The following is a 17,696-nucleotide window of genomic DNA, read 5'->3' on the forward strand; positions in this document are numbered from 1 at the left end:
GATAGTGGATAATGGACAAGGAGTGATAGTGGACGTTAGTACAAAGTAGGAAAGGAATTACTAGACCCTGTGATTAATGAGAGCCCAGTGGACAGAGTGGACAGCTTTAGATACCTCAGTGTTTACATCACGCAGGACCTGTCATGGTCCTGTCAAATTAACACCACGGTGAAAACTGCCCAGCAGCGTCTCTTCCACCTCAGATACTTAAGAGACTTTTGAATGCCCTCTAAGGCAGTGGTTCTCAGACTGGGGGTCGGGACCCCTCTGGGGTATAATTTCAAGGATTCACGAGAGGGGTTAAAAAAAATTCTTTTTTTGTGATAATAATACACACTTTTCAGGATTACAAGTAAATGCTTTAAATAAATACTTTCTGTTTTGTAAAGATATTACTGATTGAGTGTGACTGTTTAAATTGAAAAAAAATTTGCGACTCAAAGATATGACGACTGGCTCACTAGTTATTGCTACAGCGCACAACTGCACGTGAAAACCGCAACTGCCGAGATGGATAAATTTGTTATTCACAAATCTAAAAATGTTGAGGAAACTGTGGACAGTTTGCCTGAGTCATCGGAACCATGTACATCGATCAAGCATAAGAGCAAGACCCCGTCAGACCAAAGTTGATAATGTCGGAAATATCAGGAAGAATTCATAAAGTATGGATTCACTTGCTCTACTGTTGATAACGTAGATTTCCCTCAAAGTGTAATCTGTTCAAAAGTGCTTGCTCATGAAAGTATGAAACCCAGCAAAATGCAAAGGCATTTGAAGACGAAACATCTTTTCTGTATTGAAAAGTCTATAGACTTTTTCTGCCGAAAAGAGAAGGAATTACAGGATCAAAAACACATGATTGCGGGTAGCTGTATCCACCATCAGGCCACGAATGAAGCTTTTGTGCTGCCAAAAACAAGTATACAACTCCCATTGAAAGGTTAGCCAAAATTATTTCGATGTATAGTAAATGTAGTCAAAATACTGTGAACAGCTTATGTTTATTGCTTGTTTTTGATAGTGGGGGTCGCGAGATCTTGTCGATCTTCAATTAGGGGTCGCTGGCTTGAAAGTTGGAGAACCACTGCTCTAAGGTGCTCATTAACTTTTACTCCTGTACCACTCCTGCACATATAACTAAATGTTTCTTTATCTCTCACAGAACAATCTTATGACCCAATCAATCTGGATTCAAAATGGCACATTCTACAGAGACTTCCCTTCTACCACTTACTGAAAAGCTCCATGCTGCTGGAACAAATAAACTACTATATCATCTGTCCACATCCTCCTGGGCCTGTCAGCTGCATTTGACACAGTGAACCACAAGATTCTATTATCTATTCCTACTAGCCTTGGAATCTGTGGAACAGCGTAGCAATGATTTGCTTCTTACCTAGAAGTTGTGTAAAACCGAACTGCTGTTCATCCATGGAAATTCATCCCAGGGCCAAGACCTTGTGATATCAGATCACTCCTTCAGCCACTGCCCACAATCTTAACTATGGACAATCATCTATGACATCGTTAACCTTACTCGCTCATGTCGATTTCTTCTTTACAACATCAGAAGAATCTGCCTATTTCTTTCTTCACAGGCCACTCTACTGCAACTCATTCCTGGCAGGTCTGCCTCTGTCCACTATTCGTCCTTTGCAGCTGATCCAGAATACAGCAGCACGTCTCGTTTCCAACCTTCCCAAGTTCTCCCACATCACCCCACTTCTCTGTTCCCTGCACTGGCTTCCTTTAGCTGCTCGCATCAAATTCAAAACCCTGAGGCTCGCCTACAAAGCTAAAAATGACCCAGCACCCACGTACATCCTTTAGATGTCCGTACAGCGGAGTCTTTGAAAATCTTTAAACAACGACTCGACATATCTGTTGTAAATGTAGAGAGCATCCTAATGGGAAACATCACTGGATCAAGAACAGCACCATGCAGGACAGAGAAGCTTTTCAGAGGGTGGTACGACCAGCTGAACGCATCAAACGCACCAAGCTGAAGGCCAACACAGTGAGGCTTAATATTTTGAGTTTCAATGTTCAGAAGTGGCTGATCGGCATACTTGGTTTATAAATAACTAGAGAGAAAGAGAGGACATAACCTGAAAACTGATCACTGGGCACAATTCACACCAACACACAAACATTCACATCTAAAGTCAATTTCCAGTGACAAAATCACATAACAGCTTGTTTTCCAGAACTATAAGCTTAAGAAGACATGAGACTTATTTTATTGTGTAAATAATCATGAATAAAATCAGCTGCGCTAGCCCTTTACCTGGGTTATCACAAGTTTGCCTACGTTTTTCACGCCGATTATCTCTGTTAGTACTCCTCCTAAACACTCTCATTTGTGTTAAAACTGTGGTCCTCCATGCTGGGACGATCAGTACCAGGCTGAGACAGATGGAGATCCTAAAGAAGGACTTCAGGAGCCTGGTTGAGAAGATTCGCAGCACACCACCCATAACGAGAATCATCATATCAGGACTGTTTCCTACATTTCAGTAAGGAATCGATAGGTTTAGTGGACTATTTGCTTTAAATGGATGGTTACAATCTTGCTGTCAACAACAGAAATTACCTTTTTTGATAACTGGAATGTTTTCTGGGAGGGTCCTAGTCTCTGATGGCCTGCACCCTAGCAGAGTTGGAGCAGCAGTCCTCCCGGACAACATTTCCAGGGTACTATGCACCATCTGAGTATCTGGCAGTAAGTCATACCTTAGATTTCATTTATAGTAGCCATGTTACAACTCACCACACTGATGCAAGTGCACACAAAAAAACTGTGTCTGTTCCTAGAATAGTTAGAACAAAGAATAAATTTGCTAAAAGCTCTCAAAATAACCTAAGAACCATCAAATCAAAAATGTATTTTTAAAATTCGGCCTTCTCAACATTAGATCCCTTGCGCCAAAAGCACTTACTGTTAATAAAATTATTTTAGATTATAGTCTTGACACACTTTGCCTTACCGAAACCTGGCTTAAACCAAATGAATACAGATGTCAACAGTATATTGGTCTGAATGAGTCTACACCGTCAGGATATTTCTACAAGCTTGTGGAGGTGGTGTTGCAACTATCTATAACAATTTACTCACTATTACCCAGAAAACAGGACCCAGGTTTAACTCCTTTGAAGTGCTCATCCTCAAATGTCACACTCACCGACATACATAATAATTTCCTGTGTATAATTTAAAGCACAAATGGAAATAGAGCTACAGAAAACAAGAATAGTGTCCTGTAAAAAAAAAAGTAATTGACTCTTTGAAAGGCTTTTTAATTGTGTATACTGTACATTTTATTTAGAGTTATATGACCTAAAAGACGTGAACAGAGAAGCTGCTTGTCATCAGGCAAGGCAGGCAACTGTTTGGGACCCCAGACCAGTAGGGAGCCCCCAAAGGCTGACAAACTTATTTACTGTATAATCATGTTGGTGAATTCTGGCTGAAGTGGCCCCTTTCAAATTTTTGCTTAGGGCCCCAACAGACTCTAGAATCGCCTATGCATGTGAAGGGCACGTGTGAATTGTTTTAGGAACTCTCAGCAATGAATTTAAAGAAGAAATGCATGCTTGTTTCGCCTTGGGTCCACATGCCACTGCTGCTTTTGAGAAAGCTTGAAAGACTAAAGACTATTTACAGAAGCCACAAAATGAGTATAACTTTATCTTGACTCATGTTTCAATGTTATGAGAAAAAAAAATCATTAAAAAGTCACAAGACTGAGACAGAGGGGGAAAAAGAATGGAGCAAGTGAGGTTCTTGTGCTAAGACTTTTTATTCATTTCATAAGTGGGATTTTGTGTCTAGATGCTGCAAAACAAAGTTTTTTTTTTTTTTTTGTAAATGATTATTATTTTTTATAAGATTCATAATTGGGCATTTTATCATCGGTTATTTTTTAGTAAAAATATTCACCATTAAAAACATTAAAAATATTAAAATGTGTCTTCTGACACTTTAAGGTCACATTTTCTACATTTAAATTAGCAAATTCATCTTAGTCTGATATTACAGCATTGGGGAATTCTTAAATCTGATTTGTAAGAAAGATTATGTTGCTATGACCACAGCACATAGATCTAAATATGTAGATTGGCTCATTGAAATAAATTATTTGGGATTTGTATAGCAGAATCTCTAGATCAACTAAATACAAATGTATGAAAGAGTGTGTTTGCGAAAGTGTGAGACCAGAAATAGCCATTTTGTTGTTAAATCTTCTACATTAGTAAATAATAAACTAAAAATAATTAAAACGGAGAAACAGCAGGCTGGCTGATTGATTTCGTCCCCTACACACTAGTGGAAACGTGATGAGAGGAATAAATTAAAAGCGCATAGCATATAGACAAATGTTAACCTCAGTATATCAAGTAAGATATACTGAACAGGCCAATATAATAACTTTCTTCACAGGCAGACAGGGAGTCTGTAGTAGTTCATTGTTTGTCCCCCTGTTGGGAACATTGGTACCTGCGGCACTTTACTGGAATTTTTAGTTTTCTAGACACTGCTCTATTGATAAGACTGAATGAATAAAATGGCAGGGGTCTAAAAAAAGAGAGAAAAATAAAGAGAGAGAGAGAGAGAGAGAGAGATTGGTCAAGGACAAACTGTGACATTAACTGTAAGCTCTCTATAGTTTCTATTGTGAGTTTTTCTGAAATGTCTATTTAGCATTCATGAAAGAAGTCTCCAGAGTCAGGTCTGTAAAGCAGTAAAAAATATACTTCTAGAAGAAAAATAAACATATGTTTGGACATGCATTTATATTGACAACAATTTGTTAGACACCATTATCTAGTGCAACTTACATTTATCTCATTATATACTGTATCTGAGCAGTTGAGAGTTAAGGGTCTTTCTTAAGGACCCAACAGTAGTAACTTGGTAGTGATCGGCTTTGAAATCAAGACCTTTTAATCCAAACTCTTAAAAACTGAGCTACCCCTGCTTGATGCCAAATTTCCATTTTAACGTAATAATCCATCTCAGGCCATGTTCTCACTACCATGTTATGTACCATTAGATAATTAGGGTTAAAGGTCAAAAGGAAGACTAACATGCACACACATACAGTACAAAGACAAATACAGCAGGAGACCATCTGTATAACATGTGTGTGAAAAATGTTTCAGAACATTGTCCTTAATTCTTATTAAGCCAAAAAATGATTGACACACCTAGCGCAAAGAGCAGTATATATATATTCTAACCATCAAGTGTGATTTTTCTACAAACTTACCAGCAGTGTGAATTATCAGGAATTCACTAGACTGTGTTAGTGCAACACTACAAGGTTTATATGTGGCAGGCTGACCGAGCTTGAAGAAATGATGCATGAGCTTTGTGAGAGGTGAAGGAGGAGCACACGGGCAGTACTCTGCCTCTGTGGAGAGGATTACAATAAGAAACTTTTCTCATTTTCTCCTTTTGGAAATTTGCACATGACTTGCTAAATGGCCGAGAAAGTTTTAACCAAGTCAGGGGGGAAAATAAGTGGGGTAAGTCGGCTATGATTTTAAATGATTGCTTGTCGTAATTTGTGTTACGTTATATAGTAAGTTTGATCAGACAAAAACTCTAACATTCCACTGTATGAAAATATTGAACAAACTAACTGCAGTAACTACCTAATTACAGTCTCCAAATACCTCCCTATTGCAAAGAGGAATTTAAATAATATTTCTATTTGCTCTGTAATCATGCTCCTTTTTTTACATTTATGCTCAAATTACCTCTTGCATGTTTTAGTGGTCCTTTCCACTTGCATATTTTTTTCTTTCTGCCTTGCTTTCTTTCTTTACAGCATTTATTTAATTTTTACAATCATGATTAATTGTTGGTTTTATAATATAAAAGCTACTGCTTCTAATTTTACATTAAATCAAAGCTTGATTCTGTTTCAAGACTTTACAAGACTTCTGAGCCTGCACAAGCTCAGAAAACCAAATCAAATACTTTTGCTAATGTGGTCATGTGCATAGCTAGATGTAATGTACTGTATTATTGTCAAAATGTAATCCATTACTTGCAGCATGCGTTATGCAAACCATGTGACATACATTCAGTGGACGCTTTATAAGATTTCTACTGTACTTTGTCATCCATGACATTTGGATGGGCAAATGGCTGATGCTGTAATCCAAATGACTTTATAGTCAGGATAGTACAGTGGAACCTTGGATTACAAGCACAATTCGTTCCGAAACAGGCTAGTATTTCGAAAAACTCATAAACAAATTGAATTTTCCCATAAGAAATAATGAAAACTTGTTACATTACTTGCAGCATGCGTTATGCAAACCATGTGACATACATTCAGTGGACGCTTTATAAGATTTCTACTGTACTTTGTCATCCATGACATTTGGATGGGCCACCCAAAAAAATACATAAAAGAAATTAACACACAATATAAAGTAAAAAATAAAACAAATTCACCTGCACTTCACCTTAAAAAAAAAAGTAAAAATAAATTCTGACAGATAAGTGTTTCCGTGTGTGTGTGTGTGTGTGTGTGTGTGAATCTAAAGTAAGCTCCCCTCTCTCCTTTCTTGTCTAACACATTTACCCTTCCTTCAGTCTTTTCACACACGCGCGCACACAACGGAAACACTGTTTTATCGGAAAAAATAAACAAAGAAATCTCTCTAATGACCCTCGATTGAGTGACACTCTAACAGAATCACTGCTTTAAAGTAAAAATAAAACAAATTAACCTGTACTTTACCTTTGAAAAGAAGTGCGAGAGAGCAGTGTTTCTGTGTAGCGCAAAGAGAAAGAGTGTGTGTGTCTGATTGTGTCTGTAAAGGTGAAAATAGGAGGGGTCTGTGTGTGTGTGTGTGGTACAGTGTCCAATAACACGCGCGCACACAGACACATAGAGCAGGTTGATACAGAGAGAGAAAATGGATCTTTAACCTCTCTAATGAGACTTGATTTTGCTTTACACACATGCATACAGACACAAAATAAAATATGTTTTACACACACATACGTGGTCACAGTGTTATAGTAAACAGTACACACGTGCAGACCAGTGAGAGACGCGCACTAAGACTCAGGGGAGACGATTACCCACAATTCTACAGCACAAGAGAGAGAACTTGTTTGTTTTCCAAGTCAAAATTTATTAAAAATCTTTGCTCGTCTTGCGGAACACTCGCAAACTGTTTTACTTGCAATTCGAGGTTTATGACCCAGCATTTGATTGAAAAATCTTGCTCATTCTGTTTTTTCGTTTTACAGGATTTAACCACAACCCTCCTAGCAGCAGCACTGCTTTCATCTTTGGGAAGCTCCATGCTTTATGGCTATAACCTGGCTGTAGTCAATTCTCCTGCTCAGGTGAGTAACATATTAAAATGATCATACCCAATACTTGTAGGAGAATACAACAGTTACTGTATGCTTTTTTTTTTTTGTTCTTTTTAACACTTCATTAGAATATGAACAATTTAAGAAGTATAACCATTCACACTGGAAAGATTTTAAGTCTTTATTTATTTGCATTGGTCCATCTAATTATGTATAATAATAATAATAATAATAATAATAATAATAATAATAATAATTGTTATTATTATTATTATTATTTTATTGTTATTAATATTATTATACTCCATTTTCTCCCAGTTTGACAGTTCCACCACACTCGACCTAGTAGCACATGTTTCCTCTGCTTTTGCTCCTTATAACAACCAAAATTAAACTCACTTTTCTGTTGCACACATTTGAAGCCCCTTAATATCTTTAATCCTCTGTGTGACCTTTGAACAGAAAAGGGTAATAATCCCAGCCTCTAAAGCAGAAACTGAATAATTACATTTTGGCTTGCCAAGACCCAAATCTGGGTCAAACAGAGTATCATGAATCACATGTTCTACATGTGGTTTTAAAAAAAACCACACACACACAAGTAAAAAAAAAATAATAGAAACTTATGCACTAAATATGTATTTTAAAAATCATGTTTTAAGGAAACATTAAAATAATTAATTTACCATTATCCTACTGAAATTGTATGAAAGTAATCCTACCTTTTAAAAGCAGTCTTATACTAACGTTGGTTTGGATTTGAGTGGAGTCATCATAACCCAATTACAGCTATATAAGTATCTTATACATTTACATCATTTGGCAGATGCCCTTATCCATAGTGACTTACATTTATCTCAGATATCTGAGCAGTTGAGGGTTAAGGGCTTCGCTTAAGGTGCCAGCAGTGGAATCTTTGTGGGCCTGGGATTTGAACCCATGACCTTCTGATTCCTTAATCCCAGATTTTAACTATACAACATTATGGTTCGTGCTGTTATTATACTTTTGGTGGCTCACTAGTAGTTCCCTTTTAGGGGAACTTCGAGCCGCGTCACGAAGTGACAGCTATGGGGATTGCTTTTAGGTTCAGCGTTCATCGACCCATGGGGCCGTTACTGCTTCTTCTCGGCGACCGCAACCAGGAGCCACGAGCTTGGCTCCACTCAGCTCTTCGGGGCCCCCATCACCAGGAAACAGTCCCGTCAGGCTGGTTCCTCTAGTAGAACACATGAACGAGTGGAAGGCTCTTCCAGGTGTGTCTCAGTGGGTTCTGCGTACAGTGGGAGAGGGCTACAGGATTCAGTTCAGAAGCCCCCCACCACGGTTCAACGGTGTACTAGGTACACTAGTGAAACCGGAGCAGTCCCAGGTGATGGAAGAGGAGGTGAAGGCTCTCCTGGCAAAGGGGGCTATCGAAAAGATCCCTCAGTCCCAAAGAGAGTGCGGCTTTTACAGCCGCTACTTCATCGTTCCCAAGAAAGGTGGGGGACTGCGGCCAATTCTGGACCTCCGAGTTCTGAACCGCAGTTTGAGGAAGTACAGGTTCAAAATGTTAACGCTCAAGCACGTTGTGACCCAGATCCGACCAGGCGACTGGTTCATCACGATAGACTTGAAGGACGCGTACTTCCACGTCTCCATCTTTCCTCAACATCAGAAGTTCCTGAGGTTCCTGAGTGGCGTCTACATCCAGAGGTGGTCGAGATGATCTGGAGGGAGTTCGGGCGAGCAGAGGTCCACTCATGCACGACCCATTGTCCACTCTGGTTCTCCCTTATACACCCAGCGCCTCTAGGCCTGGATGCCCTAGTGCATCAGTGGCCACGCAGACGCCTGTATGCTTTTCCCCCTGTCGCACTGCTCCCGGCGGTTCTAGAGCGGGTCCGCCAGCGGAAAGTTCGGCTCCTTCTAGTGGCTCTTTGCTGGCCCACCCGGATATGGTTCTCAGACATAGTGTCTCTCCTGGACGGACAGCCTCTCCAGTTGCCGATCAGGAGGGATCTATTGTCCCAAGCTCACGGATCGATTCTTCATCCAAGACCCGAGCGGTGGAATCTATGGGCGTGGCCTCTGAAGTGGCGCACCTCATAGACACTGGCTTTTCCCAGGAAGTAGTCAGCACCATACTTAGCTCTAAAGCCCCGTCCACGAGAAAATTGTACACTGCCAATTAGGGGGGTTTTCAACTCATGGTGCAGGAACCGGCTGTTGGATCCCGCTCAGTGCCCTGTCGGGACCGTACTGGACTTCCCGCAGGAGCGGTTCTCTGCTGGGTCAGCCCCGTTTATGTGGCCGCCATTTCCGCATTCCGCTCCCCTGCGGGGAAAAGATCTCTGGGCCGTGACCCACTAGTGTACCGTTTTCTCCATGGCGCGTGGAGGTTAAGACCTTCAGTTCACTCCAGGGTACCCTCGCGGGACCTCACCATGGTGTTGGAGGGTCTGTCTCGGGCTCTGTTTGAACCAATTACGGACAGTAACGAGAAGTGTGCAACACTGAAGACCCTCCTCCTCCTGGCCATCTCGTCTCTCCGGAGGGTAGATGATCTGGAGGCGCTCTCGGTAGCACCATCCTGTCTTGACTTTGCCCCTGGGCTAGTCAAGGCATTTCTACATCCAAGACCTGGATATATTCCCAAGGTCCCTACCAGAGTGACCAGGCCAGTGGCGCTCAAGGCCTTCAGTCCTCCACCCTTTCTGACGCCGGAACAGGAGAGGCTAAACCTTATCTGCCCGGTTAAAGCTCTCCGTCACTATGTCCACGTCTCCTCGGCGTGGAGACGGTCTGACCAGCTATTCGTGTGCTTCGGCCCCCAAAAGAGGGGTTTACCAGCGACCAAGCATACGCTCAGTAGGTGGATTGTGGAGGCCATCTCCATGGCTTATGGTGCAGTTGGTGAAGCCTCTCCGCTCTCAGTCCGGGCGCACTCCACCAGAGGTATGGCGGCCTCCAAGGCTCTGGCTGCGGGGGCGACACCTCAAGAGGTCTGCGACGCCGCCGGGTGGTCCACCCCGCACACATTTGTTAAATTTTACGCTGTCGACCTCGACCCAACTCCGTTCTCTCAGGTGCTCTCGGCTCAGGCCAGGCACCTATAAGCATGGCGGAGTGGGCATTCTCGTCCCCATAGCTGTCACTTCGTGACGCGGCTCAAGTTCCCCTGAAAGGGAACGTCTCTAGGGTTACGTCCATAACCCCAGTTCCCTGAAGGGGAACGAGACGCCGCGTCACGTTGCCATACTTATATGCGCCTGGGCGCTTGTGAGCTTTCGGAAGCTGTAGTAGGTTTGTCTGACACCTATTTATACTCTTCCGCGTGCCAACGTCAGACGCAGCTGCGTCGCTAAGGCGATGCATCGTATATATATGTAGTTGATTAGATATGTCTTCAAGACGCGATTTCTGGAAGCAATCCCCATAGCTGTCACTTCGTGATGCGGCGTCTCGTTCCCCTTCAGGGAACTGGGGTTACGGACGTAACCCTAGAGACGGTTTACTGGGTGCAGTGCCGACCCCAAGCATGAAGAAAATAGGAGGGTTGCATGAGAGAGTGCATCCGGCGTACAATCCGTGCCAAATTGTCTGCGGATTGGATGGTCTGCTGTGCCGACCCCTCAATGTTAGCAACTAAAAGACTAACAGCAGCACACTTTTAAGCATTTTTAAGTAAAAAATAAATAAATGTAAAAAAGGGATTCTTTGTTTTAAAAACATGAGTGGAAATCCACATCACTTATGTTAAGTGTGTGAATACACACATGGTGAACCCTGTGTGAGTTTTTTAGAAAAGGATTCTTCTGTGCAGTCTCTGATTTTACATTTACTGTATATTTTTTAATCATATTTATGTAAACTGCAAAAAAACAAATTGTATAAATTACAGGTTATTTTTATTTTCTTATGAATTTATTCATACTGTATAAAGTAAGTGCTTATTGTTTAATTTAACTGACATCATGTTGTTTACACATCCTCCCAGTACATTAAGGACTTTTATAACCGCACTGCAGCAAGGCGCAATGGGAGCGGTCTGAGCACTGACAGCATCACCGTGTTTTACTCCATTACCGTGTCCATTTTCGCCATTGGTGGACTGGTAGGCTCGCTTACTGTGGGAATGCTAGTCACCAAATTTGGAAGGTACTGCACCAAGCTGCAATGTTCAATAGATTTAACACTTATATGTATGATGCCTGAAATTATAGTTCACCCAATTAAGAGAATGAGTGTGTATTGATTCAATCTTATCATATTTTTCTATCCAAATTACTGTATGAACCTGTATTTTGTTATGTTTTGTGTAGAAGAGGGACACTAGTAAAGAGTACATTCCTAGTGTTTGTAGCTGGTGGACTGATGGGCTTGAGCAGGCATATTGGCGTTCCTGAGATGATCATCATCGGACGCTTTATCACGGGAATACATTCAGGTACACTAATGTAGTAAATGACAGCATACAGTGGTAAAACATGTTTTTCAAAAAATACTAGTATAATGTCATTCAAGCTTTTCAATAGTCAGATATTACATAGTCAGGTATGCTAGTATTTATACTATTACTGTTCCTTCTTAAACATCTTATAAACAAAACAAACAAACAAATTCAACCGCATATGAGGTAAGGAATATCTTCACTGTTATATTTGGAAATAATTTCCTTTCCTTTTTTACTTCATTAGGTATCTCACTTAGTGTTGTGCCTATGTTCCTGGGAGAAATTGCTCCAAAGAACCTCCGGGGTTTCCTTGGCCTTGTGCCTAGCATCTTCATCTGTATTGGAGTTTTCATTGCTCAAATTTTTGGACTTAATGAAGTCTTGGGAAAGGTGAAGTAAGATTGCTGAAAAAAATAACACTAAATTCCACTTACACAATACACTCCTAGAAAAGGTGCTTATATTAAGTATACCAGCAAATTAAAGCACGACTCTATGCTAGCTTAGCTACAGTAGCTACAGTAGCTTAGCATAATAGCATTTCAGCAAGGTCTTACAGTAAGTACGTTTCCTATAATTGTTGAGTGCCAATTTGAACAAGGCAAGTATGCATGTGTGCAAGTATTCTACAGTGTAAAAGTAAAATCATCCTCGTAAGCTAGCATTATTGTGTGATTTAACTTTCCATAGTGGTTCTAGCTGGAGCTTTAACAAAACAATTAGGACCTTTACCAGATGGGTTCAAATAAATTTGACTTGTATAGTTCAGTAATTACTTGGTATTTTTCACAGCATTTTTATTTGTAGATGTATGGAAATAACCTTCATACAGATTTACTCTTAAATACAGATTATAACTTAAAAGCCTTTTCTTCACAGGAACAGCACTGGCCTCTTTTGCTCTCTCTGGTGGTGGTCCCAACCTTTATTCAACTAATGCTACTGCCGTGGTTTCCTGAGAGCCCACGCTACTTGCTGATTGAAAAACACAACATTCATGCCACTCTGAATGGTAATTTTACTATTTATTCACAATGGAATATTTGACATGAGATTTTTGACAAAGCCCAATATTGTTGTTGTTAAAGCAATTTCAAAATAGAAATGTAGAAGGTTTTCTTTTTAACCAAAATGCAGTTGAGGCAACTGTCCTAGTATGCATGTTTGTAAATATATAAATGCTGTCCTTGTATGCTAGGATGCAAGTACATAATTACGAACACATAGGCTCGAGTATGAGTTTTGAGCCCAAGGAAAATTTTCTTTAAACATAAGACCCAGGCAGAGGTAGAGATGATTGCAGGTGATTATAAGTAAAATAGTGCTCTCTGGCGCCCTCTGGTGAGCAGTAGTCTGGTGTAATATTCTAATGTGCAAGTATGTAGCAATTCTTGTGTATTGTGATTGTTTGTTAGCATGTTCATTTAGAAGTGTGATAGTATAGTATGTACTGTCAAGTAAAGAAGTGTGTGTACGCAAGTATATATATATATATGATTAAAAGCAACAATGAACATATGCTAATGTGTAAGTAGGGGAAGTATCCCAGTATCCTATTACTCACTGTAGTCTAAAAATACAGTGTCCCATATACCACTGTGGGCAAAATTATGTATGTTATTTTGAAAGTCTTTGTTGTTGTTGTGCAAATGTGAAAGCAGAATAGTAAGGCAAAATATATTGTGTTGTAATGCGACATTGTTTAAGTAGATATGCTATAAAGTCTTTCCAAAGCATTAATATATAATATAAAGAGGCAGCACGGTGCCTTAGTAGTTAGCACTGTGGCCTTGCACCTCCGGGGTCCAGGTTTGATTCCTGCTTTGGAGTCTGTGTGCATGGAGTTTGCATGTTCTCTCAGAGCTTGGTGAGTTTCCTCTGGGTACTCAGTTTTTTTTCCACAATCCAAAGAAATTCAGATTAGGCTATTTGGTGTTCACAAATTACCCGTAGTGTGTGAATGTTAAATGGAGGTCCTACCACGGTAGTAAAAATGGGATTAAATACCATAGTTACCATTGGTCTCCACAGTCCCTAGTAAAACTACAGAGGTTCCCAGATGGATGGATGGATAATATAGAGAGCAGCACAGCAGCATAGTGTTTAAGACTGCAGCCTCGCAACTCTAGGGTCAAGGGTTCGATTCCCACCTCGGATCTCTGAGTATGACTGCATTCCCTGTTCGGTTGGTTTCCTACGGGTACCCTGGTCCCAGTCCAAAAACATACAGGTTAGGCTAATCGGCTTTTTCAAATTCCCTGTAGTGTGCATGTAAGTGAGTGTGTGCCTGCTTGTGCTCTGCAATGGATTGGTCACCCATCCAAAGTGTGCCCTGATTTACCTAGGATAGGCTCCATGCCTCCCATGACCTTATACAGTGCAGGACAAGTAGGAAAGAGAATGGGTGAGTATAGTGTAGTATAGTTAAATTTTTTAAATAAAAATTTTAAGACAATTATGGCTGCATGTTTGTGAAATAAGCAGGGCTGTTCCAAACATTTGATGTTAAACATCCTTTTGTTAAGTTTGTTCTGATGTTATTGTTAGCTCTAAGGTGGTATAGAGCAAAGACTAATATCCAGGCAGAGGTGGAAGAGATGCAGAAGGAGCAGCGCTCACTCTCCTCAGTGAGGGCCGTCTCAGTTTATGAGCTGCTAAGGGACAGATCTGTCCGCTGGCAGGTTGTATCCATCATGGTCATCAACATGGGCATGCAGCTGTCTGGCATTGATGCTGTGAGTCAGACGTTGAGTTTATCTATCTATAATATCTATACACTTATTTATATGTATTCTGTAATGTAAAGCCAAGGATGGAGGAAAATGATAATGTAAACATTTTTACTTCACCTACTGTACCTCTTTTTCAGATTTGGTTCTATACAAATTCCATTTTCGAGAATGTAGGAATCTCTATCTCACAGGTTCAGTACACAACAGTGGGCACAGGTGCCATCGAGGTCATTGCTGGCCTCATTGGGGTAAGAAAACACGCTAATCTTCATTGAGGAGTCTGATAATCATCCACATCTGGACTATAATTTCGGTTAAAGTAGATACATGTGTGCACATTGTCTTGTATATAGTTTCATTTAAAATAAATTATATGGATGAAAACAATTTAAAAATTGATTTTGATTTAAAAAAAAAAACTTACAATTATCCATAAAGAATGTGGTTTTAGAAATATTAATTATATATATAATTTATTATTAAATAAAAAGTACACCAATGGCTAAGGCTTTCCAAATTCAGATCAGGTGTGTTCTGTCAAGCTTTGATCACTTTGAGCTTTATCTGGAACAATTCTAAAGTCCATCTGTGAAAAACCTGACTTTAAAAAAAAATTTACACTTGTAATTATAAAGGTCCCATTATCCTGATGCATAAAATATATCAATTTCTGTAGTCTAACTGTATAGAGACATGGAACTGAGCATATATTGCTTTAAATACTTTGTTCACCTTTTGGACTACTTTTCTTGTTTTGTCACTGGTCACAAAACCATGTGATTTAAAGGTCTTTCCTGCTTCCTCCACAGTGTTTTACTATTGAGCGAGTAGGTCGCAGACCTCTGTTAATTGGTGGATTCAGCTTTATGGGCATATGCTGTGCCGGAATCACCCTTTCCCATGTTCTACAGGTAGTAGCTTTATTTCGATGGAATTCCCCATATATGGAAATGTTTGGAACTTTCTGGTTATGTGCGCTTACAGTACTCAATTTTTAGCCCCAGTGTACAGTAGATATTAGACAAAAATGACCATTGTGTATTTAGACAGAAGCTCTTTGTCCATGTGTTCACTTGATCAGTCAGATTTTATTGGACTTCAACATCATGTGTTTGACTGAAGACTAAATAATGTGGTCATTTCGGACTGTTCCGTTTCTAATACTAGGCACACGTGCCCTTCATGAACTATATCAGCGTGAGCTGTGTGGTGGGGATTATTGCAGGATTCTGCATTGGGCCTGGTAAGACAATCAGTATTTATTTATTACGTTTCCTTATTGCTTACATTACTTACGACTACTAATGTGTTTGTTTTTTGTTTATTAATCATTAAGAGGACATGATGGTTACCTTACAGTAAATCCTGGCCAAAAATCTTGTGGCTTTTACCCGTTTTGTTTTTCCCTTTTTTTATTTCGCCATTTTTTCATCTTATGACTTGTTTTTATTGTTTTTTGTTCTGTCGTTTCTACTTGTATCAATCTCAACTCTGACACTACCAAAGAACTGTCAATGAAATGTGTAACTTGGTCACCCATGGCTTACATTGTAGAAAAATAATACATGATCTTCAAAGATATGGAAATGGCTGAATAAGTCCACTTACAAATATTAGTATGCTGTAATAAACTATGGTATTTACTATATTACACTAGTTTCCTGTAGTACTTTTAAAAAGGTTAAAAAACACTATAATATTTACAATAGTATTTTTTCTTATAATGGAGTAAATCAGTATTAAAGTATCTTAAATTGCTTAAGAAAATTTCAGTATTTTTGGTATATTAAGTCATCTCCTTTCTTGCCCACACTGATAATACAATTATTGTTTACACTGTAGAAATGTAACTAGTGCTCTTTTAATGTTTTGATGGCTTATTTTAAAATAACTACCGCGTCACCTGTCCTAGTTTAGCCCTTATGAATGATGTTTTAAAAACTTAAATCAGACGCTGGTATCAGTAGATAGTTTTTGCGGTGATGAAAATCCTGCCCCATCCCTTTAAATGCTGCAGGGATAATAGGGATAATAAGGTCTGTTGCATATCAAAATTGTCACTCCTTTTAGGACCATGCACCATAAACTACTTAATGCTGCCCTCTGGTGTTGAATGAAGGAATTGATTCTGTTTGTAGTACACTGTAGAAACAGATATTGGTCTCTGCACAGCTGGAGTGCCCTTCCTCATGACGGGTGAGCTGTTTAAGCAGTCTCACCGACCCTCGGCCTACATCGTTGGGGGTGCACTCAACTGGTTATCTAACTTCACTATCGGATTTGTCTTCCCATTCCTACAGGTATGTTTTTCTGCCTGATAACTATGTGTAGTAAAGAAATGTATGCTCTAATTTCAGCCTAATAATTTTAATAGAAGCTACATGGCAATAAGTTTAGAATATTGAGACCTGAGAGTTCTCTAAGAGAAATCCTCATAAAAGTTTTTAATACACAAATCTGCCCAACCCATATAATCCTCTTTCCAGATGTCAGCAGGAGCTTTCTGTTACCTGGTGTTCGTTGGCATTTGTGTGGGTGTGGCAACCTATGTTTACTTTGTCATCCCTGAGACAAAGGACAAGACGTTTGTTGAGATCAGTCAGATGTTCGCATCTAGAAATAACTGTGAGCTTGAGGGGGAACAGTTGCCAATCACTGAGCATCTTGACCTTAAGGTGAAGAACAGATATGGAGCAATGGAGAAGGGAAAAGAAGAGATGTCCATGTGGAGTGATGATGAGTGAATGAGTTGATATAGAAATAAAAGATTGTTATACATTTTCCTAATGTGAATTATTTGTTGCTGAACAATTAACATGTCATGTTTTCTGGGAAAATACTGAGAACTGAGAGAATAATGCGAGTCCCATCATGCAACATTTTATTATAACACTTATGACCTTGCATATTACTTTGGTTGAATAGTGAGTCATGGAAGATACAGGTCTTTTCAAAGGACTCTAGACATTTAAGCGATTTACTTTGACAATGAAAGTTATTCACTGCCTATAATGATTATTCTAAACAATGGTGGACTGAACAAAAAAAGAAAAGATCTCTTTTGTAGTTTAAAACCAGGACTATTGGTTAGTATTTCCAGTTTTTGTCTTACTTAAGAATTTGTACAAATGTACAATGGGGGAAAAAAATTATTTAGTCGGTATTTAGCCGGCCACCA

General features: G+C 39.6%; 1 pseudogene; it reads left to right on the plus strand.

Moving 5' to 3' along the window:
* Positions 1-5,487: 5,487 nt before the first annotated feature.
* LOC128507042 (solute carrier family 2, facilitated glucose transporter member 9-like) lies at positions 5,488-17,271 on the plus strand (annotated as a pseudogene).
* The last annotated feature ends 425 nt before the right edge of the window (positions 17,272-17,696 follow it).

Source organism: Clarias gariepinus, chromosome 18 (assembly GCF_024256425.1).
Source record: "Clarias gariepinus isolate MV-2021 ecotype Netherlands chromosome 18, CGAR_prim_01v2, whole genome shotgun sequence".
NCBI classification, from domain to species: domain Eukaryota; kingdom Metazoa; phylum Chordata; class Actinopteri; order Siluriformes; family Clariidae; genus Clarias; species Clarias gariepinus.